Source organism: Taudactylus pleione, unplaced genomic scaffold, assembly GCF_031769625.1.
Source record: "Taudactylus pleione unplaced genomic scaffold, aTauple2 ptg000186l, whole genome shotgun sequence".
Classification (NCBI taxonomy): Eukaryota; Metazoa; Chordata; class Amphibia; order Anura; family Myobatrachidae; genus Taudactylus; species Taudactylus pleione.
Window position 1 is genome coordinate 13,554,803 of NW_028284588.1, and position 17,567 is coordinate 13,572,369.

Here is a 17,567-nt window from a genome sequence, read left to right on the forward strand (position 1 = left end):
TCAGTCCCCAGGCACCGCAATCACTTCACTAACCCTCTGTACTGGAGTGACGTTAAACTGAACAGCTCCACTGAGCACATTCTCCTCACTGATTAACGCTTCTCAGCACCAGCACATCACAGTTCCTGGGCAATATTCAGCTATACAACTTTACTTTCTTTCAGAACTTCAGCAAAATAGCTTCAATACACTATTTTGAACAGTCTATCTATCTATCTATCTATCTATCTATCTATCTATCTATCTATCTATCTATCATTTTTTACCATGTAGTAATATAATAACACAATACTTGGGCTCCACGATGTGCACATTACTGATATTATACAGCATCACCATTTCAGTTTACTTCTAAGCAGTTTACTTCTGTTAAGTTCATTAGCCACCATTTTGTAAGGATATATAAATTATGTGTTATTTATAAAACACCAAAAGGCCACATTTCACTTTCGTCAGCAGAGGTTTTACTGTATCAAGTGACATTATCAAGGCAGCAGTTGATCAGTTCTAACACTTTCTTCACAGTTGTCAGTAGTAACATATGGCCAAATACTGGATTCACTAGTGCACACAAGTGATTATGTATGTATGTATGTATGTATGTATGTATGTATGTATGTATGTACAGTATGTATGTATGTATATGGGTACGTTTATTGTCGCTGAGGATCACGATGGCAATGTGTCAGGTACAATACTTATCATTCCATTTTACTTCTGTAACTTTTGTAAGTACTATAGGGTGTTGGAAAATTTGTATTTACAGGAGGAAACGGATAGAACTTTGTATAGGAGACCAAACAGTTGGTAGAATAAACATATCTTGTAACCTACATAAAAAAGTTTACATAAAAATTATAATTTGCTATATTAATCATACTACCCATTCATATTTTCTGTGCAGTTACATACTAGTTGTTTACGTCCTGATGGGACATTTCCTTATTTATTTATTTATGTATTTATAGTATAAATGTTATACATACCATTGGTAACAAAGTAATGCATTTATAAGCCGCCAATGAGCCTATGTACTCAGCTGCCCTACCAGTCTACTTTCAGAAGTTCAGAGTTGATTTGTGACATAGATCAAGGTGTTTATATCATATTTACAGGACACAGACAATAAGCGGCCGCAGAACACTAGAGAACTATTCACATAACATAGCTCCCTACAAACCAAAGGAAACCAAAGGCTACAGTGCAATATACAGAAATGCAAGTTACAATACAGAACAGCCGAAATGGTTTTAAAATTACACTTTCCTCCAGAGTTTACATTACTGAGCCTAGGGTGAACCCCATCACTTTTGAAACCGTGTTGAGAACCCATATGTAATCTCTGAACAGAAATTCTGATGTAGCTACAAAGGCTGAGCCTTTATGGCTGAGCCCACATCATCTATCACCATCACAAACACAAATGATGACAGGCTGACAAGGGGCAAAATAAATGAAAGCTACTGCTGGCGTGTTATACTTGGAGCAGTGTATAGTGTATATTTCTTCCATGTACAGGTTCATGCAGTGATCACACAAATGAGCACCTGGTAAAATAAATCTGACAAAGAATTTTTTTTTTATAACGTTCATTCTACCCATGAACTTCAATTTGTTGTGTTGTCCATGACACGTACCAGCCGCAAGGTAAGCTCCATCAGAATCACCATTCAGTTCGCTTGGGGTTTCTATGGCTGTCCCATGTGTTTTCCATATAGCGAGAGGGTAAAGTGCCAACTCCCAGCTCCCCAGCCTTATGATATAGATCTTATTGTACTATAATGATCTCTACTTGATGTGTTTCTCAACATGCCGTGCACTTATGTATCTTACGAATATACCATAAGTACTGTAGCAATACAGTTCTAAGCATTTAGCACTATCAGATGATCGGTTGTAGCTAAAGTGCAAAGATCAGTCGTTGGGGTGAGAGACCCGCAGAGATGACTGATTCTGTTTGGCTGTAGTCGTGGTATCAGTTGTATGTAAAAGGTCAAGTTGGATGTTATTTATCAAGAATACACAGCGGGGTGCAAACAGCAAATCGATTAGAGGGGTTTCCCATGATGCACTATACAGTATATCAGTAGGCATTCCCTATACCTCTCTTCCCAGTATCACATTACTGTGCTATATTGCTGAGATGATTGCAGTTCATCCAGGTTCTAGTAGTATGAAGCACTTGTAAGAATGAGCTTGTCTAATAATAATGTGCTACAAAAGCTAATATTGCAAAGCTTCCCATGCACTGCCTCAAGTAAAAGGATTTACAGTGACTTGTTCAAGGTCACCATCTAATGACCCATATCTAATACACAGGTTGTTAAGACTTCAGTCATTGTCTTCTAACTAAACTGAACCTGAAAAAACATGACCTTCTCTATTGTATACCCACTTGTACTTGCTACTTTGCATATGTACCCAGCAATGGAAAAGTTAAACATCTACCATTGGGTTCAGATAGAAGAATGGTAACTTTTCTTTATATTTAGCATGTCTTACCACAGCCTACAGTATTATGGCCATAGTAATGAACTACCCATTATAATTACAGATTTATGGAAATGTCGTCAAAATACATAATATGTCTGTAACCTAAATACTAAAATGAATGCTCTGACTGAAGGACACGACTGTCGGTACTGCATTCTTAAAGCCCCCTAATATTTTTGAGCCGTGATGCAACAAAATATGCAGACTCCATATTAGGATCTTAAAACAACAAACAAACAAACAAACAAACAAACAAACAAACAAACAAACAAACAAAATAAATCAAAAAACAAACAAACAGCTACAACAACAAAACCCATTTTGCGAAAACTGTATAGAAAGAGAGTATCTGATTTGCACCCCATATGCAAAGCGGCTAATAATAATAAAAGACAAACTACTTATACAGCCAGGTCTGTGATGCTAAAGCACTACCTGAGAAAGCCATTGGTACTTTTTATTGCATAAACAATGTAATACAAGTGAATTGGTGTACTGGAAATGACTGAGATAAAAAGGACTATCCTCTGTGCGGAAAATGCTGCTGCTCTTGGACCTGACCACATTACAATATCTCATTGTGATTTACATTAAACTGCAGCCTCATTTTACACCCAGTGATTCTACTCATCCTTCTAGAACTGTTTGATAATCTTCTTTTCTCCCCCCAACCAGTCAGAGTAAGGACATAAGAAATCTGCAGCTATACACAATACATATCTCTTACACAACATTCTCGTGTTTATGGCTTCATTATCCCGAGCACAACTTCCCCAGTCTTGTACTAAGGAGAAAACATTTCCAAAACATAAATTAATGACAGCTTTACTTCATATCTGATATCCTAGCATGTAAACCACAGTTAATTAACCAATTAATAGACATCACTTTTGCATTCATTCTGCTTGTCCTTGTACAATATAACACAGTACAAATAATAAAATAAAAGATCTTACCGTCCTTTACAAGTGTTGAAGTCTCAAGAACAATGTCTGATTTTATTTAAACAATAGCTAGAGGCTGACAGTACTGCTTGCATTGACCAGGACATGACGCGTTTAATTATTGTTACGGTAAATCACTCTCCGCTATGCTACAGGAATTCGTTTCTTTAAAAAGAAAAAAAAAAGAATAAAAAAAATATTTTTCTTTTTTTTTTCCCGTAGATTCAATTAATTGAAAGAAGCAGATAAAAGGCGCATGTACTTAATGACTGAAATGAAACCCTAAGGGTTTTCTATCTCGAGGAACACAAAAAGTATCACTTCAAACAGCAACGCAGAACTTCGTGTCTTCATTGATACCTACACACATCCCCCACGACCTATTTTAATGACCTGGGTGCATTTATATTTAGACTCTTTTTTTTTTTTTTTTTTACTATATAACAATACATGAAATGTCTTATTCTGCACGGTGTCAGATCGCACAGACATTTTAATCATTGAGAGACTGCAGTGAAAATTGCATGAAGGTAATTTTTGGATTACAATAGCTGTAGCAGAAAATGCTGAGGCAGACATTTATTTTATTTACTATAAAAAGAAAAAAAGGTCATGGCATTCCTTACAGCTCCTTACAGCTTCTTTCACCCTGAATAAAAGAGCACATGACCTGTACACAAGACTTAATAAACATTAACAGAACTCAATTAGAGCAACAGTTACTGACCATCCACTACACCACCTGTTAGGATTGACCTGTGTTCCCTAAAAATGGGAAAATAAAAGCCTCTGCAAAGCACACATGAGGGTTATTCAGAACACTGAAAAATATATTTAATAGCTATTTTGTATTAAAAGGCTATACTCATTCAGATATGTCAAATTCATATGCTATGAGAATATGGGGAATAAATGAATTATGATTATATCTGTGTGTATGGAAAACTGCACAATGAGTCTTAATTTATGGATTTTAAGCTTAGTATTTCCTCTTCTGTATATGAGAATTTTTGCATAGTATCACTTCTGTGTAGGGCAGGTGATTATTAGGACTCTTTATCGATACATATGGACAACTTTATTTTGTATTTTAGACATTGTTCTTTACAATTCTTTTCTTAATTTGTGAACAACTTCTATTTCCACAGTATCACTTTTCTTGTGCACTATGCTGGGCACAGGTAGCATTACCAAATGGTCTGTATAATTTATCCTGTTATTTTGTTTTTCAATGTACACACTATCTTCTTGCTCCAAATGCCTTATCACATCTTCATCCTTCTTCAGCTGGGATGGTATTCCATTCCTACACCTGCTGCCTTGCTTCCCTCTTCCCCAAACCCTCTGCATGCAAGGAAACAATTGGAGGAGGAAGACTCCTGAGAAAGAGGGCTGACTGACACCCTGTCATTGAAGGAATAATGGACATATTTCCCAAAGAGAAATATGGAGACCTCATGGGACACTTTGCATGTCCCTTCACTGATTTTAATGTTAGTGATACAGAACCCTGGTTGTTGGTGATTTCTTAGAAGATACTTGACATTGTTATTACCAGTTACTTATATAGCACAAATGCATGGGGGAAAATACAAACTCCACCAAGTTAGGGCCATAGTGGGAATCGAATCCAAGACCTCAATGCTGTGAGGTGGTAATGCTACAAATCACACCATCCATGCTGCTAGTGAACTATCAGCCTTAGTGGAGGGATTATGAAATGTAACTACAAGAAATCGGTCATACGTACAGGAGCACACAGTGAACCTTGTGGACGCAACATACCCCACAGACTGAGTGACCACTGGTTCATACCATGCTAAGTTGGGGTTGGCCAAGTGTCTGGGATCTACAAAATGAAGCCTGTAACACAATTAAAGCCAACTTCTCTCAGCGGGATCTCTCACTGCATCTTCTTCCCCAGTGGTAATTTCCCCTGCCAACGCTTGCAAGAGAGAGATTATTATTATTGGTTTTAAGGTAAATGTAGATTGGTATTCTGATAGGGTGTGGTGTGCTCTTGGGTTGTACCTTTGCTATTGACTCTTTCCATTGTGATCTGGGACACATAAGGTTCCAGGGTATAGTGCTTGCTATAAACAGCTGCCTTTGTCAATAAGGTAAGGCACGCATAAACCTGGTACCCTCATAGGGACAACAGGGCAAAAAGTAGACAAAAAGACATGAAGAATACAGCAGACATGCTGTCTGTTGTTAACCAATGCTCCAAATTCTTATACTCTTATTCAATCCAAAACTCCCCTTTGTAGTATTTCTGACAAAAATAAGGGGCCAATTTAACAAGAAAATGTGTTATTTAAATGATGCAGAGGCCTATTCAACATACGACAAATGGTCCGATAACTATGCGGAAATGCTAGTTTCAGCATATTTAGGTTACTGGGCTATTCATCATCAGGGGTCCGATAGGACCCCCTGATATTCTGCAAACTCCAAAAACTGAAAGAGTTTGCTTCCCAGAACAAGCGTCATCTTCAGATGGCGCTTGTTCTCGGATCCCCTCTCCTTCCCATGGGAAAGAGTTCCGTGGATGAAAAGAGGGATTGGAGCCACCTCCTCACTACCTCCCCAGTGGGTTTGCACATGCGTGATCCGAGGTCATGCATTTGTAACTGGGATGACAGGGAGCAGGTAAGTAATGCAACTACAGAAGTAGCTGCGATACTAACCACGAGGACAACTGCTTTTCATCATTGCTGCGGTGTCACGTTTCCTCCGTTGCGAGTTAGATACTTAAGTATCCCTCGCAGTGAGTTCAATACTTCATCATCGCAGGTCATACGGTCTTCAATGATGAATAGGCCCCAAAGAAACAAAGTTTCCACATGTTTTATGTATCACAGCTATGTAAAAAAGGCTTAACGGACAAGCTAATGCAATTAGCCCGACAATGCCCGACAAATGCAAATACATCATTTCATTGTAGAGAGCAAGCAATCACTCTCTACAGGACTTACAGCTTTCTACTATGCAACAAGAAGAAAAATCCCTGACTGCTCACCTTAATTAGCGCCATCCGAATGTGGCATTACCTGCAGAGATCCTTATTTGTCCCTGCAGGCGGCTGCAAATCCCTTCACTCTCCTCCCCTTATTTGGCATAGTAAGACCAGTTATATATATATATATATATATATTTATATATATACACACACACATATATATATATATATATATATATAGCTCCACAGATAAGGATGGCACTCAAAGGATTTTCACAAAATATACAAAAGTGTATTAATAATTCATGCCAAATCCATCAACGTTTCGGTGTATTTCACACCGTCTTCAAGATGATATATTCATGTACAACATATTACACATACATAATGACACCTACGTATGTGTAATATGTTGTACATGAATATATCATCTTGAAGACGGTGTGAAATACACCGAAACATTGATGGATTTGACATGAATTATTAATACAATTCTGTAAATTAGCAGCTCCACCATTTTGTGAGTGACAGCAATCTCATTCTGTGAGAGTGCTGGATCTGCCGTTAACCACAGGGTGTGATGGCATACCATATTTGTATTGCGCAAGGAACACGTCCATTAAGGCGTCAGCCTTAATGATCGAAATTTCATTGCTTTTTGAAGTTTGAGTGGCAGAAAATCAATAGGTTTTGTGAATTTTCAGATCATGGCTAAGCAGCCTTAATGGGACATGTGAAACCGTAAGGTTTATTGTCTATGGAATTTCAAAGCTTTTTTAAAATGTATTAACTATCAGGGTTTGGATGAGCAAACTGGGCCACCTGCAGGGGAGAAGGGCAACAAAATGGTACATTAACGCAAGTGGAACAGGGGACAGCACACGGGAGGTTGGTTTGCAAGGTGCAGAGTGCGAGACAGCTGTAGGCGCATGGGGTAGCAGCAGCAGTTGTGGTGCAGAGCAGTGTCAGCGGTGCAGTGCAAAGGGGGCATCAATGGGTGACAGAGGGCTCATTGGTAAGTGCATATGCACCTGGGAAAATCAAATCAATAAGTCACAGATGGACGAATGCGGCAGTGAGATCTACGCATCTAAGTTAAACATTGAATGTGTAAAAAAAAAGCGTAGCCCCACCCCCCCAGAAAACAACCAGCACTGAGCTTTGGAGCCCCAGTACTGGTTGTGCTAAATACAGTGGACAAACGATGTAGGGGTCCCCCATATTAAGCACAACCAGCACCAGGCTTTTCAGAACCTGTCCTGGTTGCCAAAATACAGAGGACAAATGACATAGGCGTCCCCCATATTAGCGCAACCAGCACAGGGCTCTGAGCCGGTTCTGGTTCTGGAAATATGGGGGGGAAAAATGCATAGGCCTCCCTGTATTTTTCAGAACCAGCACCAGAGTCCTTCTAGCCAGGGGAGCCCTTTCACCGGGCTCCCCATCTGCAGCATCAGCCCTGACCACTAGTCAGCCCAGGCCAGGGATCCCTGGGGAGTTGGGGACCCCCCCAATAAAGGGTTTCCCCTCCTCAGGGCACCCCAGGCCCAGGCTGATAGCCCATGGCTATCCCCAGTACCCCTGGATGGTGGGTGCTGAGTTGATTTCTGTTGTGTGGTGCATATGAATATATAAATATTGTGTTTTGCAGTAGTACTAAAGGTTCCAGCAGGCATCCCCCGCATCCTGGCACTTGGAGAACCACAAGTACCAGCAGGCGGGGCACTAAGGGCCTGCTGGTACCTATAGTACCCCTGCAAAAGAAATATTAAAATAAAACAGACACCGTTTTTTAAAATATTTTATTTAGCGGGACCTTCTCCTGGGGGGCAGCAGCCGTAAGCTCTTTTTCCTGGCCGTCGCCCATCCAGGGCTTCCGCGGTGTCTTCTATCTTCGGCAGCTACTCTCTGCTGCCTCCCCGCCGCCGACTGAGTGCACTGCAACTCCTGCTGGCAGTATTTAAACCAGCCGAGGGGGCGGGGCGATGACGTCGCGAGCCATGATTGGCTTGCGGTGGCCATCTTTGAATTTAAAAAATGGCGCTGAGGCGCCATTTTGGAAAAGGGCACGCTCGGTTCTCACCATTGAATTCAATGGTGAGAACCGCTCATTGGCTGAAAGGAGGAAAACTCGCCTCTCTCAGCCAATGAGTGCTCTGCACCAGGATTTCTGGACTGAAATCCCACAGCGGAGCTGTCATTCAGGTAGTAGTGTCCTTAGAGGACACTACTAATGTCCATTGGCTCGGGTAATTCCTTTTTTTTTTCCAAGACCCAGGATTTGCCTACTTTAGAACGAAGAGGACAGATCTACACATAGGAGGAGGTGAGTATGGAATTTTTATTACAGGTACACCTTTGGATTACCTACTGGAGAAGAGGACAGATTGGCTTCAGGGATACTAGGTGAGTATGTGAGATACTGTGTGTATGTGTGAGTACATGTGTGTGTGCATATATGTTTTAATAAAATTATACTTTTCTACGGTGTGTGTTGTGTGTTTTTTCAATATTGCTTTTGTTGTGGAACTACAGCTACCAGCACACCTGTAATGCCTTGCATGCTTGCACTTGTGGTTCTCCAAGTACCAGTATGTGGGGAGGCTTGCTGGGTACTGTAGTTCCACAGCAAAAGCTAATATTTATATTTTCAAATGCAACACACTTTACATTATCAACCCAGAACCCACCGCCCAGGAGTGCTGGGGATAGCCCAGGGCTATCAGCCTGGGTCTGGGGTGCCCTGAGGAGGGGGTCCACTTTATTGGGGGGGTTCTGAACTCCCCAGGGATCCCCGGCCTGGGCTGACTAGCGGTCAGGGGTGATGCTGTGGCTGGGAGGCCTGGTGAAAGGGCTCCCCTGGCTGTGGCCTCACCCCCCCACTAGAATAAGCCCGGTGCTGGTTGTGGGAAATACAGGGTGGCCTTATGCCTTATTTCCAGAACCAGGACCGGCTCAGAGCCCTGTGCTGGTTGCCCTAAATAGGGGGACCCCTACATCATTTGTCCCCTGTATTTTGGCAACCAGGACAGGTTCTGAAAAGCCTGGTGCTGGTTGTGCTTAATATGGGGGACCCCTACATTGATTGTCCCCTGTATTTAGCACAACCAGTAATGGGGCTCCAAAGTCCGGTGATGGTTGCTTTTTGGGAGGTGGGGCCATGCCATTTTTTTAGTTTTTTTTTAAACACAGGCAGACAGTCCTGGTTGTGCTTTAATGCAGGGGACAAATGACAGCACCTTGGTTAGTCAGAACCAGAAAATATGGGGGACAAATGACATAGGGGTCCCCCGTAAGTTGTGCAACCAGCACTGGGCTCTGATCCAGTACTGGTTCTGGAAATACAGGGGAAAAAATGAGTATGGTCCCCCTGTATTCTCCAGGACCAGCACCGGACTATTTCTATTGGGGGGCTGATGCCACAGCCAGGGTAGCCCTTTCACCGGGCCCCCAAGCCGCAGCATCAGCCCTGACCACTAGTCAGTCCAGGCCAGGGATCCCTGAGGAACTGGGGACCCTCCCAATAAAGGGGTCCCCCTCCTCTGGGCAATCCAGGCCTAGGCTATCCCCAGCACCCCTGGGTGGTGGGTGCGGGCGGTGGGTGCCAGGTTGATTGTGTGATGTGGTGCATTTTAAAGAATATGTTATTTTGCAGGTGAACTATAGGTCCCAGCATGCCTCCCTGCATGCTGGTACTTGGAAAACCACAAGCACCAGCATGCTGGGCATGAGGGCCCTCTGCCACCTATAGTCTACCTGTAAAAAAAAAGTATTGAAATAACACAACACACTTTAATATTGTAATAATTTATTTTACAGGACTTCACCTGTGGGACGGCGGCCTTTAAGCTCTTTTACATGGCCGTCACCACCCCAGGGCTTAAACCTCTTTGCCTGGCGGGCGCCAACCCACCAGGGTTTCAGCGACTTTGGCTGGTGGGCGCCAACCTGCCAGGGCTTCGGCGTATTCGCATGGTGGGCACCAACCCGCCAGGACTTTGATTTGTTCACCAAGTGGGTGGCAGCCTGTGTCAGCTCTTTTTCATGACTGACACCCACTAGGACTTCTGGTGCCTTTACCTGGTGGGCGCCAACCTGCCAGGGCTTTGGCATCTTCACCTGGTGGGCGCCAACCCGCCAGGGCTTCGACATCTTCACCTAGTGGGCGGCAGCCTGTGTCAGCTCTTTTTCATGGCTTCCTCCCACTAGGACTTCCGGCATCTTCACCTGGCAGGCACCAACCCTCCAGGGCTTCGGCGTCTACACCTGGTGGGTTGGCTTCGATGTATTCACCTAGTGGGCGACATCCTGTGTCAGCTCTTTTACATGGCTGCCACGTACTAGGACTTATTGCGTCTGTCTAGGATCGCCAACCCACCAGGGCTTCAGTGTCTTTGCCTGGCGGGCACCAACCCACTAGGGCTTTGGCGTCTTCACCTGGCATGTGCCAACCCACCAGGGCTTCGACGTCTTCACCTAGTGGGCGGCAGCCTGTGTCAGCCCTTTTTCGTGGCTGCCTCCCACTAGGACTTCCGGTGTTTTCGCCTGGCGGATGGCAACCCACCAGGGCTTCGGTGTATTCGTCTGGTGGGCGCCAACCCACCAGGGGTTCAGCGACTTTGGCTGGTGGGCGCCAACCTGCCAGGGCTTCGGCGTCTTCGCCTGGTGGGCGCCAACGCACCAGGGCTTCGGCATGTTCACCTAGTGGGCACCGACCCGCCAGGACTTTGATTTGTTCACCAAGTGGTTGGCAGCCTGTGTCAGCTCTTTTTCATGACTGACACCCACTAGGACTTCTGGTGCCTCTGCCTGGTGGGTGCAAACCTGCCAGGGTTTTGGCATCTTCACCTGGCGTGCACCAAACCACCAGGGCTTTGACATCTTCACCTAGTGGTTGGCAGCCTGTGTCAGGTCTTTTTCGTGGCTTCCTCCACTAGGACTTCCAGCGTCTTCACCTGGCAGGCACCAACCCTCCAGGGCTTCGGCGTCTACACCTGGTGGGTTGGCTTCGATGTCTTCACCTAGTGGGCGACATCCTGTGTCAGCTCTTTTACATGGCTGCCGCGTACTAGGACGTTTGGCGTCTGCCTAGGATCGCCAACCCACCAGGGCTTCAGCGTCTTTGCCTGGTGGGCACCAACCCACTAGGGCTTTGGCATCTTCACCTGGCATGTGCCAACCCGCTAGGGCTTCGACGTCTTCACCTAGTGGGCGGCAGCCTGTGTCAGCCCTTTTTCGTGGCTGCCTCCCACTAGGACTTCTGGTGTTTTCGCCTGGCGGATGGCAACCCACCAGGGCTTCGGTGTATTCATCTGGTGGGCACCAACCCACCAGGGCTTTGGCATCTTCACCTAGTGGGTGGCAGCCTGTGTCAGCTCTTTTACTTGGCTGCCATCCACTAGGACTTCTGTGTCTGCACCTGCCTGGTGCCAACCAGCCAGGGTGTCGGTGTCTTCGTCTGGAGGGCACCAACCAGCTAGGGCTTCGGCATCTTTGCTTGGTGGCGCCAACCCACCAGGGCTTTGGTGTGTTCGCCTAGTGGGCGGCAGCCTGTGTTAGCTCTTTTTTGTGGCTGCCTCCCACTAGGTTATCTGGTGTCTTCGCCTGGCGGGTGCCAACCTGCCACGGCTTTGGCGTCTTCACCTGGTGGGCACCGACCCACCAGGGCTTCGACATCTTCACCTAGTGGGCGCAAGCCTGTGTCAGCTCTACTTCATGGCTGCCACCCACTAGGACTTATGGCGTCTTTGCCTGGCGGGCGCCAACACTCCAGGCCTTCAGCGTCTTTGCCTGGCGAGCAACCACCCACCATTGTTTCTGGCGTCTTCACCTGGGAGGTGGCTGTGACCTCCCCAGAGCTTCTGTGGTCCTCTTCAGGTGCTGCCACCTCCAATGACGTCACGAGTCGTGATTGGCTTGGGGTGGCTATCTCCGCAGTCGAAAGCCAATCACGACTCATGATGTCATCATCAGTGGCACCCGGCAGCTGCTGGACCGGCGCCTGTTCAGGTGTCGGCGGCGGGCCTGGATCCGAGAGGATCCAGTCCCCGCCAGCCATTTTGCCTAAGCGTCTGCCTAGGATCGCCAACCCACCAGGGCTTCAGCATCTTTGCCTGGTGGGCACCAACCCACTAGGGCTTTGGCGTCTTCACCTGGCGTGTGCCAACCCGCCAGGGCTTTGACGTCTTCACCTAGTGGGCGGAAGCCTGTGTCAGCCCCTTTTCGTGGCTGCCTCCCACTAGGACTTTCAGTGTTTTCGCCTGGTGGATGGCAACCCACCAGGGCTTCGGTGTATTCGTCTGGTGGGCACCAACCCGCCAGGGCTTTGACATCTTCACCTAGTGGGCGGCAGCCTGTGTCAGCTCTTTTTCGTGGCTTCCTCCCACTAGGACTTCCGGCATCTTCACGTGACAGGCGCCAACCCTCCATGGCTTCGGCATCTAAACCTGGCGGGTTGGCTTCGATGTCTTCACCTAGTGGGTGACATCCTGTGTCAGCTCTTTTACATGGCTGCTGCATACTAGGACTTATGGCGTCTGCCTAGGGTCGCCAACCCACCAGGGCTTCAGCGTCTTTGCCTGGCGGGCACCAACCCACTAGGGTGACCCACAGCTATACGAGCGTCCAGGAGGACGCTCCATTTTTATGGAGAACGGCCTTCATTCAGAGCGAGCGCTCTGCTCAGAGCGTCCGGCTCTGAATGAGGGCCTTAGTCTCACATGCCATCCTGTGTCATAGTTGGTAAGAAATTCCACTATTAGGATGTGTGAAAAATTTTCCTGCTTGCATATATCTGCAATTGACACAGTTACCACGTTTGTACGCACCCTTTTGCAAGCTAAGCCAGCCTGTAGTAGAGTTCACTCTCGGGCTGATGTCAGAATGTACAATCATATCTCCAATATTGCTGCTGCATTTAAAGCAAAATAGTGGGGTGTGTTCACAAAATTCACTCATCACAGTATCTGTATGTATGATATGCCAGTGCTTTTTTAATCACTCCTGAAGAAATAGAAAACACCTTGCTTGAAAACACCAATCGGTTCTCATTTTTAGGATCTTTTTTAGTCTCCAAAAGAGCATCTCGATCCAATCTCTTACAGCATTCAATAGCCTGATGGACTTTGTCTCGGTCATAGCCACGATCTATGAAATTCAGTCCCATTTTTTCCAGAGCCCCTGGCACTTTATACGCTTCAGACGTGATAAGCATCACTCGTATCAATTGTGAGAAAGGAAGTCCTCTCTTAAGTGGCCTAAGATGAAAACTTGAGGACATAATGTCACAATTGGTGCTCGAGGGTTACCTGTATCAGGTGATGAACTGGAAACACTGGAGGCCGGCTGGACTGGAACCATGGGGGACATGAATAGCTCTTTTAATAAAAGAAGTGGGTAGCAGTGAGAGCTGCCTTGGGTGATGAGTGACTGGAACTGGAAACTTGAGAGGTTGGAATGAGACCAGAAGGAACTTGGAGGGACCGGACTGGGACCGGCAGGTAGGCAGACTGAGCTGGTCGGGGTACCAGTAGAAGAGCTTGCAGACGGATGGTAGCGTGGAAGCTACTTGTTGTGGCTTGGGAAGCCGTGGGTAGATGTGGAAGCGTGGAAGCTACTTGGAGCAGCCTGGGAGCCGTGGGCGAGAGGTGGTAGCGTGGAAGCTACTTGGTGCGGCCTGAGAGCTGTGTGGAGAAGCTGGTAGCTGGGTAGCCACTTGGAGAAGCTGGTAGCGTGGAAGCTACTTGGAGCGGCCTGGGAGCCGTAGGTGAGAAGTGGTAGCGTGGAAGCTACTTGGTGCGGCCTGGGAGCCGTGTGGAGAAGCGGGTAGCGTGGGTAGTCACTTGGAGAAGCTGGTAGCGTGGAAGCTACTTGGAGCGGCCTGGGAGCCGTAGGCGAGAAGTGGTAGCGTGGAAGCTACTTGGTGCGGCCTGCGAGCCGTGTGGAGAAGGGTAGCTGGGTAGCCACTTGGAGAAGCTGGTAGCGTGGAAGCTACTTGGAGCAGCCTGGGAGCCGTAGGCGAGAAGTGGTAGCGTGGAAGCTACTTGGTGCGGCCTGGGAGCCGTGTGGAGAAGCGGGTAGCGTGGATAGTCACTTGGAGAAGCTGGTAGTGTGGAAGCTACTTGGAGCGGCCTGGGAGCTGTAGGCGAGAAGTGGTAGCGTGGAAGCTACTTGGTGCGGCCTGCGAGCCGTGTGGAGAAGCGGGTAGCTGGGTAGCCACTTGGAGAAGCTGGTAGCGTGGAAGCTACTTGGAGCAGCCTGGGAGCCGTAGGCGAGAAGTGGTAGCGTGGAAGCTACTTGGTGCGGCCTGGGAGCCGTGTGGAGAAGCGGGTAGCGTGGATAGTCACTTGGAGAAGCTGGTAGTGTGGAAGCTACTTGGAGCGGCCTGGGAGCTGTAGGCGAGAAGTGGTAGCGTGGAAGCTACTTTGTGCGGCCTGCGAGCCGTGTGGAGATGCGGGTAGCGTGGATAGTCACTTGGAGCGGCCTGGGAGCCGTGTGGATAACTGAACGTAGCAGGCTTTACAGATAGCACTGGTCTAGGAACCAGCAGGAGCATGGGACACACTGGAACTCAGGTACAGCTACAGCACAAGTTGTACACCACAGAACGTAACGAGATGTTCAAGCACTGAGTGCTATTAGAGGAGGATCTATGTACCAAGAGTCTGGCAGCGATTGGTGGATGCAGACAGGTGGTCTGGCAGTGGCATTCAGAGTGGAGCAAGACACAGCATGCAAAAGGAGTATACATCTCTGCAGCTCTGAGAATCAGGACAACACCTGTGATTCCAATTAAGACTAGCAATGCTCACAGACAGAGCAGGGTCCAGGTGATCAGTTTGGCTAGGAGAGCAGTCTGCACACACAGAGATATCACAGCCAGCATGATTCAGCCAGAGCAGATGTCCCAGGAGAATTGCAAACACAGATCCATGGAGCAGCTGACAGAGGTAAGTCTCAAGGCAAAAAGGTGACAACTAGACAGGATCGTGACACGTAAGAAGCGTGTTCTTGTCAGTAGATTTTTTAAATGCTGGCCTCGTCTCTGGTTGAACCCCTGGTGGATCTACAAGTGGACGGTTTTATATATATATATATATATATATATATATACTGTGTATATATATATATATAAATATATATATATATTAATATTAGAAATGAACGGGTTCAGATCTAAGGGATCCGAACCCACCCGAATTTCAGGGATCCAGGGCGATCCGAGCAATGCTGTCGGGTGTCGGGTCTGAGGTTTTGTATTGAGCGGGCTTAATGGTGATTGGCTGAGAGAGCTGTCTGTCACAGCTCTCAGCCAATCAGCGTTAAGTCCATTGAAAATGAACACTATAGAAGAAGAAGATGGCGCCCACCATCCCCACCACCTGACACCGCTGGCACCCCCCGCTGCCGACACTGCCGGCACCCCCACTGGAAGCATCCGCTGCTGCCAACACCACCACTGCCGACACTGCTGGCACCCCTGCACTGCTGCCCCACGTACTGAGGACACCGTCAGCAACCCCCACACTGCCAACACTCCCACACTGAGGACACCAGCAGCACCCCTGCACTGCCGACACTGTCAGCACACATGCACTGAGGACACCGCTGGCACCTCCGCTCTGCCGACACCGCCGGCACCCTGCACTGAGAACACCCCTGCACTTCTGACACAGTCAGCAAACCTGCACTGAGGACACCGCTGGCACCCCCGCTCTGCCGACATCGCCGGCACCCTGCATTGAGAACACCCCTGCACTGTCGATACAGTTAGCAAACTTGCACTGAGGACACCGCTGGCACCCCCGCTCTACTGATACCGCCGGTACCCTTTACTGAGAACACTGCCAGCATCACAGCACTGCCATTCCATGTACTGAGGACAATGCCAGCAACCCCCACACTGCCGACACAGCCAGCAAACCTGCACTAAAGACACCGCTGGCACCCCCGCACTGCCGACACCGCCGATACCCTGCATTGAGAACACCCCTGCACTGTCGACACAGTCAGCAAACCTGCACTGAGGACACCGCTGGCACCCCAGCTTTGCTGACACCGCCAGTACCCTTCACTGAGGACACTGCCAGCACCGCAGCACTGCCATTCCATGTGCTGAGGACACCGTCAGCAACCTCGCTCTGCCGACACTGCTATCACAGTAAGTGCACTATTGGTGTATCCAACCCACACTGTATAACACACTGTATCCGTGTTGGAAATTAAAAGCTGAACTGCCACATGTTAGTGACGCCCACTGTGTTACTTAGCTTAGTCAGCCAGCTAGCTTAATGCAACCTTTTGGCCTTAACTAGATTAAGCAAATAATATTGTGAGGTGGTCAAAAATGCTTGGAAATTACTGGAAATAAATGTTATTGAAGTTAATTATACTGTATGAACAAAAACAGGCCCATTTTATGTGATTTTAGCTGTTTTTATGATTTTTTAAGAAAAAAATCCAGATCCAAACCCAAAACCGAAAAGAAAACACGAAGGTGAGGTTTTGGCAAAACAAATCCAGATCCAAAACCATGGGGGATACAGATCTAAAACCAAAACCAAAACACAGGGGTTTATATATATTAAAGATGTGAGATCTCTAATACATATACAATATATATTAGAGATAATTTTATTGTTAAGGGGCACTTATCTGATAATTGGTGGTTCCAGCACCTTCTATTGGACCTTTGTACTGTGCTACATATAAACTATGATTGTAATTTATTTGATATAGGGGCAACTACTCTGGTTTTATTATAAGGTATAATTAAATCTTTTTATGTAGAATGGCACAATATTAATATTAATATTTCTTGAGGAAATACTGGTGGAAAATTTTTACTTTGTTTTGTGAGTTGTGATAAAGTTTATGTAAAATTCTGTTAAAACTGAACTATAATTTCCCTTATTTCTATCAATAAGAGGCATTTGTATGAGGTAAATTAATAATAATCATGCAATAATATAAGTGAATTTAATCTATTAGAAATAGTTCTGCATAAATAAAATAGTAATGTGCGATAAGAAAATATATATTTAAAATAGAAATAACTGGTTATAGAAACAAATATTTATTTTAAATCTTACAAAATGGCCGAATGTAATTCCTTACATAGCATTTGAATAAAAGATCTGATCTTCAATCGAATAAGTTTAAAATATTAG